We start from the raw sequence: 6,456 nt of genomic DNA, 5'->3' as shown, positions 1-6,456 counted from the left end.
AACCGAAATGAATGAATTTAAAAAGGAGAACAACGTTCTGAAAGAATGCTTACTGGACATACAAACTAGATCCATGAGAGAGAATTTGGTACTTACAGGTATCCAAGAGAAAGAAGGAGAGGTTCCTGAATCTGTAGTTAGAGAGTTCCTTTTTGCAGCGCTTCAGATTCCACCGAAGTTATCGATAAGATCCAACTTGAACGTGTACACCGCCTCGGACAGAGAGGGCAGAGGTACGAACGCCCAATCGTTGCCAAATTTGCTTCATTTAAAGATAAAATAATGGTTAAAAGCCTGGGTAAAAGACTTGCTGGGACCAAAATTGGCATGAATGATCAGTTTCCGAAAGAAATTGCAGAACGGCGCAAAGTTCTGTATCCAATTTTCAAAGAAAATAGATTAAAAGCGAAACGAGTAGCTCTCGTTGTGGATAAACTATATATTGATAACCAGTTGTTCAGAGACACAAAGATTACTCCATGGTTATTTTAAAAATTACAAAGTTCTCATAGATGAGGAAAATAAACACAATTCAAGCCTGGTTACTGATTGTAACAATACAATACAAAATATAGCTTTTCTATAAATCTTCACATATAACTAATTGAACACAAGCACTATTTCTACATAGTGAAGATAAAAACTAAGTAAACAGAAGGCACAGTATGTGTGGATGGTGTGGTGTGTGTTTATTTTTATTTGTTATGTTTGGAAAGTTGAGTGAGTGAGTAATGAAATAGTTGCATATCCCAGAGCCAGTGTATTGCTGTGGGCCGGGTATGAGAGGGCTTTCAATGTTGTTCAAATGATGGATATACTTTTATAATGAATTATATGTCTTATTTATTTATTGTCCTATCATGGGGAACTACATTTTTAAAATAAATTATATCAAATTATTTATTATCCTATTTTAATGGTACGGTCCATGGCCCTATACCCTAGACACCCACATGAATGGCCCAGATACTAAGGAGAAGTCCCTAACTGTTTTATGTGCATGCTGTAAACGGTCTGTATGCAGCCAAAATGAGGACAGGGACCATGAGCAGCACTGCCCCCTCAAGATTCTGAGCCTGCTTGGCAGGGTTGGTCCTGCAAAGCCAAAGCCCCCTAAAGGGAGAGCATAATAAACAAGGAAATTCTCAAAGCTGCTAATGAGAACCTTGACGACCTTGTACCTAGCCGGTGGGGATTCCGGTGGGGTGCCCCCACCCAGGCAGTGGCAGTGCTGGCAACACTAGCTGCAGTAACCCATGGGGAGGGGGTCACACTCGGACATTCAGAGAGGGGGTATATTATTGTGGCCCTGGTGGCACGAAACCAATCGGACTGCATGGAGATGCTTGGGAACATGGTCAAAATGGATGACCGTATTGTGGGTGTTTCAGGAAGAAGGTGTACATTTGACCTCCATCATCTAGGATGTGACAATGGTAAATAAATCTCTACATTTATGCTCATTTTTTGCGCGGTCTTGCAGGCCTTCTCATGCAGCTGCAACTGCAAGTACATTTGTAAATCATGACCCATCTTGAGTTGGGCTCTGGGATGGTGCAATTGTTGAGAGGGTGAGCTTATGGTTGTGTGGGGGTAAGGGCTGAATGTGTGTGGGTGTATGTGTGTATCCCACAACTGTTGCGAAGGAAGAAGTAAAAGATGTTAGGGACTATAGAGGATGATTCACAGCAATATGTAATAAAAATCGAGGTGAGGGCGATGGAAATGCATTTGGCAATGGATCTGCTTCGGTTCGGTGGATGGTGCTGTGTGCACTTTTCGAAGGATGGATCCCAGTCGGTCCGGGGCTGTGCGATGCGGGGGGTCGGGGGTGGTCTGCCGGGCATTGGGATGACAACCCAACTCGAGATGGGGCGGGTGGAATAGTGGGGACCAATTGGAGGTTTGCTTAGTGGAGATGCAAATGTCATGGTACAACTATATAGACACTCAATCATTATGTTACTTTTTAATAGGACGTTTACAAACATATATTTTGATAAAAATAATTGAAAGGTGTGTCTCATTATGGTAAGTGGTAAAATAAGTATAGCCAGTTACAATTGTAATGGCTTAGCAGATAATAAGAAAAGACGATCAGTATTTACCTGGCTAAAAGAGAAGGATTATAATATCTGCTGTTTACAGGAAACCCATTCGACAGTTTTAGATGAAGTTTTGTGGAAAAAGAACTGGGGGGGCAAAATATATTTCTCCCATGGGCAAAGAAATTCAAAAGGGGTGATGGTTTTAATTAATAATAACTTTGATCCAAATGTGCAACTTGTCCAAACAGATCCTCAAGGTAGATGGATTATTTTAAATATGTTATTGGACAATAAACATATATGGCTTATTAACCTATACGGTCCGAATAATGATGATCCAAGCTTCTTTGACAATATATATGAGAATGTATCAACTCTACAAGCAACACTAGACTCTATTATTATAGTGGGAGATTTTAATACGGTCTTAAATACCTCTATGGACCGGAAAGGAAATCACACTACAAACTATCACCCTCAGGCACTTATTAAGGAAATCAGGAATGTCATGGATATATTGGAATTAGTGGATATATGGAGACTTAAATACCCTGACCTAGTGAGATATACATGGCGGAGGCTTAATCAAGCTAGTCGCCTTGACTACTTTCTTATATCATTCTCTCTGGCACCAAAAGTTAAAAAGTGTTTGATAGGGGACAGAATGCGGTCGGACCATCACATAATTGGCATATATATTACTCTTACAGAATTTCCACGTCGGCGAGGATATTGGAAATTTAATCAAAGCCTACTAGATGATAAATTGTTTAGAACTAGGACAGAAGAGTTTATAAATGACTTTTTTAGACATAACATAGGTACAGCAGATCCCCATATTGTATGGGACATTTTTAAGTGTGCCTTTAGAGGCCATGCAATTCAATACTCATCTATAAAACAAAAGCAATTTCGATCAAAAGAGTCCATATTAACAAAGGAAATTGAAGGACTAACAGTACAGTTAGATAACAATAAAAACGGTACCATAGAGGCACAGAATAAGTTAGAGGAAAAACAAAAAGAAATGGAGGAACTTATTCAAGAAAGATCCAGTGTAATATATTACAAAAATAAAGCGAACTGGATGGAATATGGGGAAAAATGCACCAAATTCTTTTTCAATCTTCAATATAGAAATGCTACCAAAAAAAACGTATTAAAACTTGTTACAAATGATGGAGTCACGCATGATTCACCAAATGATATTTTGAAAGAGGAAGTAAAGTACTTTAAGAATATATTTTCGTTTCAGGCTCCTCCATCTCCACTAACTGAAACTAATTGTATGGATTTTTTCCCTAAGAATAATGTAAAATTAACATCTGTACAGAAAGACTCATGTGAAGGCCTAATTACAGAGGAGGAACTACTTGATGCAATTGGGGCCTTTAAGGATGGGAAAACTCCAGGACTGGATGGCATACCAGTGGAAGTATACAAACATTTTTTTTATATACTCAAAGGACCATTATTAGCTTGTTTTAACCACTCCTATATAAATGATAGATTATCAGACACGCAACAAGAAGGTGTGATATCATTATTACTGAAACAGGACCCAAGTGGTATACAGTGATCCCTCGCCACTTCGCGGTTCACTTATCGCGGATTCGCTATTTCGCGGATTTTCATAATGCATTTTTGATAATAATGCATTTTTTTTTTTGGTGCATTGTGCTCTGCATTCTGATTCGCTAAAAACTCACTCCCGCTTCTTGTATCAAAACATGCTACGAATTGTGCTATCATTTTGTCGTCTCGTGCAGTTATGTGTACGTACATAAAACAGCTTGGCAAATTTACATTAAGTTGGCCAAATTATCTTGTAATTTCGAACATCTCCTAAACCCATAATGTCGACGAAACGCTCTGAAGAGCAGTGAAACGGCCTACACGTGAGTCACTGTATTTGTATACATGTAATAGTTGCTAATTGTAAAAAAAAAAAAAAATTCTATTTCGCGGATTTCACTTATCGCGGGTCATTTTCGGAACGTAACCCCCGCGATAAACGAGGGATACCTGTATATAAAGATCCAGTCCATTTAAAAAATTGGAGACCTCTTACACTTCAGTGTTGTGATACAAAAATCCTAGCAAAATGCTTGGCGCATAGAATAAAAAAAGTTTTGTCAGATATTATTCATCCTAATCAGACAGGTTTTTTACATGGACGATACATTGGAGATAATATAAGGCAAGTACTGGAAACAATGGAACACTATGAAATATCGGGGACACCAGGCCTGGTTTTCATAGCTGATTTTGAAAAGGCCTTTGATAAAGTACGACTGGAGTTTATATATAAATGCCTAGAATATTTCAATTTTGGGGAATCTCTTATAAAATGGGTAAAAATTATGTATAGTAACCCTAGGTGTAAAATAGTAAATAATGGCTACATCTCAGAAAGTTTTAAACTATCTAGAGGAGTAAAACAAGGTTGTCCACTATCGGCATATCTATTTATTATTGCCATCGAAATGTTAGCTGTTAAAATTAGATCAAACATTAATATTAAGGGATTAGAAATCCAGGGCCTAAAAACTAAGGTGTCATTGTACGCTGATGATTCATGTTTTCTTTTAAAACCACAACTAGAATCTCTCCACGGCCTCTTAGAGGATCTAGATACATTTGCTATCCTCTCTGGATTAAAAACAAATTATGATAAATGTACCATATTACGTATTGGATCACAAAAAAATACACATTTTACATTGCCATGTAGTTTACCAATTAAATGGTCTGACGGTGATGTGGACATACTCGGTATACAAATCCCAAAAGAAAGAAATGATCTCACTCCAATAAATTTTTATAGAAAGTTAGCAAAAATAGATAAGATCTTGCTACCATGGAAAGGAAAATACCTGTCTATTTGTGGGAAAATCACCCTGATTAACTCTTTAATCATATCACAGTTTACCTATTTGCTTATGGTTTTGCCTACACCTAGTGACCTGCTTTTTAAATTATATGAACAAAAAATATTCAATTTTATTTGGAACGGCAAGCCAGATAAAATTAAAAGGGCCTATTTATATAACGAATATGAATTCGGAGGGCAGAAATTATTAAATATTAAAGCATTAGACCTCTCACTAAAGGCATCGGTCATACAAAAGTTATACTTAAATCCAAACTGGTTCTCTAGTAGATTGGTACGAATGTCTCATCCTATGTTTAAGAAGGGCCTTTTTCCCTTTATTCAGATTACACCTGCTCACTTTCGGTTGCTTGAAAAGGAAATCATCTCCAAAATATCTTTCTTTTTTAAACAAGCCTTAGAAAGTTGGTTGCAATTTCAGTTTAATCCACCTGAAAGGACGGAACAAATAGTACAACAAATCTTGTGGTTAAATTCAAACATAGTAATAGATAAAAAAACTGTATTTATCGAAGAAATGTTTAAAAAAGGTATAATTTTTGTGAATGATATCATAAATAGGACTGGTGGAGTAATGTCACACATGCAGCTAACACAGACATATGGAAATGTCTGCTCTACCCAAAATTACAACCAATTAATTGCAGCATTACCACAAAAATGGAAGAGGCAGGTGGAAGGGGATAAAAGTAAGGAACTTGTATGTCGGCCTTATATTAAAGAACATAAATGGTTAAAGAAAAGTGTGATAAATAAAAACATATACCAATTTAATTTAAGGACCAAAAAACTTACAGCTGTGCCATATAAATTGCAAAATAGTTGGGAAGAGATTTTCGATGTACCCATTCCATGGCACATGGTTTATGGATTGATACGCAAAACAACGCCGGATTCAAAACTTCGAATTTTTCAATTTAAATTATTGTACAAAATTCTTGCAACTAATAGAATGTTATATATATGGGGGATACAATCTTCCCAGCTCTGTAGATTCTGCTGTGAGGAGGCAGAGTCATTAGACCATTTATTTTGGTATTGTCCGCATGTAGCTCGTTTTTGGTCACAGGTCCAGGAATGGTTGAAGAATTGCAACATTTGCGTAGAACTAACGCTACAGATAGCAATACTGGGGGATCTGAAAAGCCATAGTCAATCAATCAATAATATAATAATTATTTTAGCAAAAATGTTTATTTTTAATTTACAATCCGTGGAAGCTACGAGAATAGGAAGATTCAAATCTTTTGTGAAGCATCACAGCACAGTTGAAAAATATATGGCAAATAAAAATCCGAAATGGATGATGTTGGAAGATAGATGGGAAAGGTTGAGTGGAGCTGAAGGGTGGGACTAATAACAAGATAAACAATGTAGGGCATACGGGATCTGTGAAATGTGTATAGGTGCGGAGCTATTGTGAAATAGCACAGTTACAAGTGGAAATCAAACTGGATGGACAACAGAAATAGAGGAAGGACTAAGAACAAACAAGAGAGAACTATTATAAAGTAG

Source organism: Salvelinus fontinalis, chromosome 12 (assembly GCF_029448725.1).
Source record: "Salvelinus fontinalis isolate EN_2023a chromosome 12, ASM2944872v1, whole genome shotgun sequence".
Lineage (NCBI taxonomy): Eukaryota > Metazoa > Chordata > Actinopteri > Salmoniformes > Salmonidae > Salvelinus > Salvelinus fontinalis.
Note: the sequence above shows the minus strand (reverse complement) of the source record.